We start from the raw sequence: 2,733 nt of genomic DNA, 5'->3' as shown, positions 1-2,733 counted from the left end.
GTTTTTTTATGATTTTGGAGGATTTTAGGTGGAGTTCACGGACTTTTGAGGTGAATTGAGTCAATTTGAGGTGAAATCAGGGATTTGGGGTGAATATGGGGGGTGGGCTGGCTTAAGGGGGTGTTGTGTGAAATTAAGGGGATTTTTGATGAAATCTTGGGCATCTGGGGTGAAATCAGTGGGACTTCAGGTGAAACTGTGGGGATTTTAGAAGGGTCTAAGGGAATTTTGGGTACAGTTAAAGAATTTGGGGTAACATTAGGGGGATTTTAGGTGAAATTAAGGGGATTTGGGGTGGAATTAAGGGAATTCCCATGAGATTGAGGGGTTAGTTGGAATTATGGGATTTTGGGGTTGAATTAAGAGATTTGGGGTGATATTTGGGGGATTTTAGGTGGAATTAAGGGGATCTTCAGTGGAATTAAGAGGATTTAGGATGAAATCAGGGATTTGGGGAGAAATGAGGGGAATTTTACGTGGAACTAAGGGAATTTTGAGTGGAATTAAGGGGCTTGGGGGTGAAATTAGGGGGATTTTTAGTGATATTTGGCAAAGTTTGCCTTAACTCACAAATGAGGGGAGGAATTGGGTTCTAAGATACCCCCAAGCAAGGTTAAGGCCCAAATGAGGCCAGATGTTGGATTCCAAAAGGATAATCCAACTTCATTTTCTAAAACCAAATGAGAGGAGAGAAAGAAAGAAAAGTAGGAGAAGCCAAGATAAATTATTGGAAGCACAAAAAAGGGATGGGAAAGGGGGATGAGAGAGGGGGGGGTCAAGGGTGGGCCCGAACTCCCAACCTGCTGTGGGGTGCTGGGAGGTGGGGGGCAGCTCCTGACCTGTGTCCCTTGATGCCTCAGAGCCTTTGGGGGTTTTTTTAGCTTTTGTAGATTTTAGAAGCAGCTGTGTAGTGAATGTAGATTTTAATGTAGCTGTATTATATCCCTTACCCTTAACATAGTACTTACACATCCCCAACTCTCTTACCCCATTCCGGATCAATCCCTCTAAATTCCCTCAGCGTGTTTAGTCTTCTTGTCAAGGTAGAATTGGAGAAAAACAACCCAAGGCCTGGACCAGAAGATATCACACAGACACAGCGACCTTCGAGCCCAGAACTCTGCAGGAACTCCAGGAACTGTGTGTGCTGCAAAGAAGGGGTCCCAAAGACCCCAAACCCAATTCCCAAAGGGGCGTGTCAGAGGGCAGACCCGGGGGTGGACAAATCTGGGATTGGATGGACCTTATTATAAAGTCATAGAACCCCTGTCTGGAGTCGTGTGTCAGGTGCATTCCCTGGGCCTCAGGCCCGAGATTAAAGGCCTGTGCTGGTTTAAAGGTAAACCAGCAGGGGAAATGAACCCAACTCAAGAGAGATTATAAATCAGAATAACAATTTAATAAAAATAATACAATGAATACAATTACACAGACAAACAATTGGGTTTAGCCCACAAAACCCCAGATGTATAACCCGGCACCATGGGGCACGAACAGGATGTTGTTCGTTGGCTCCTGTGCTGAGCCCCATGTGGTTCTCCAGGTCCAAAAGTAAAAGGAGAGGAGAAAAACTGTGGCGTATTGAGGCACGGACTCAGGGGGGTGTAGCTGAGACAAGTCTTTTGCAGTAGCAGCCCTCCCTTTATAACCCAACACCAATAGATAATCATACCTAATAAGGTAAAATCTGTGACTGCAGCATTTGATTGGCTGCTACCTGTCATGGCAGTTGAAACAGCTGTGGCAGTTGAAACAGGAGTTGAAATGGCATTTTTAGGAGCTGCAGCTCACCCCTGTAATGAGCCACTCCTGCAAAGGTACGGTTTTCTGCAAAGAGGTACGGTTTTTCTAGGCCCTATTTCCCACAAAAAAACTGTTGGTGCGAGTGATGGTGGCAGTCTGGTTGAGAGTGGTGGTCTCAGTCTGGTTGAGTGGTGGTTACAGTCCGGTCAAGGTTCTGGTCCTTCTCTGGATCCCACGAGTGGTACTAGAAGTCCCAAGACCCCAAGATTATATACCCTCAGGTTCAGGCAGGAATGCCCAGTACCTCCCTCAGGTCAGGGAGTTTCACAATGGGTGTGAGGACAGGAGCATCCTCCTATCTCACAGGCCTCTTAACACCCATTTTATAGCCTGAGGGGTCAGGTGTGCTCTGGGCAGCTGCTGCAAATGGTCTATTGTTAACAGTTCCTGGGAAATGGCATAGAGGATGTAGAATACACAGTTTTGGGTTACACCCACACAGTAATGAGCTGGTCCCAGCTGTTCTAACTAGGACAAGGACCTACTCTCTTTATCTTATCTCCTACACTAAATTGGCCTGGAGTCTTTTTCTCCACAGTCTTTTAGGCAACAGTTTGGTGTCTGAAAGGTGGAAATTGAAATCCAGCACCCTGGAACACCTGGGACTCTGGATTGGGAAATTTCATCCTGCAGGAAATTCTTCTTCTGCCAGCACATTTTGGAGAATTCCCGCAGTGATCTTGAGAAGCCCCAGCTTCTAAAAATCAAGGGTGAGATAAAAGAGCAGGTCCTTTGGGTAATTTTGCTAGCAATTATTAAGTGGGGTTTTCTCTGGAAATTGGGAACACAGTGGGGCTGGGAAGTGAGACTTGGGCCCCTGTTGTTGCAAAAGTCGGTGTTTTCCCAGTCTGTGGATGAAAAGTGTTTCGCCTGGATGGGCAATTCGACTGGCCTGGGACGCTTAAGGGGGTGCAGGTGGAGGACCCCCCC

The sequence above is a fragment of the Manacus vitellinus genome, unplaced genomic scaffold, assembly GCF_001715985.3.
Source record: "Manacus vitellinus isolate BGI_N305 unplaced genomic scaffold, ASM171598v3 scaffold_170_pilon, whole genome shotgun sequence".
Taxonomy (NCBI): Eukaryota; Metazoa; Chordata; class Aves; order Passeriformes; family Pipridae; genus Manacus; species Manacus vitellinus.
The sequence above is the reverse complement of the archived record's forward strand: the minus strand, read 5'-3'. Positions refer to the sequence as shown.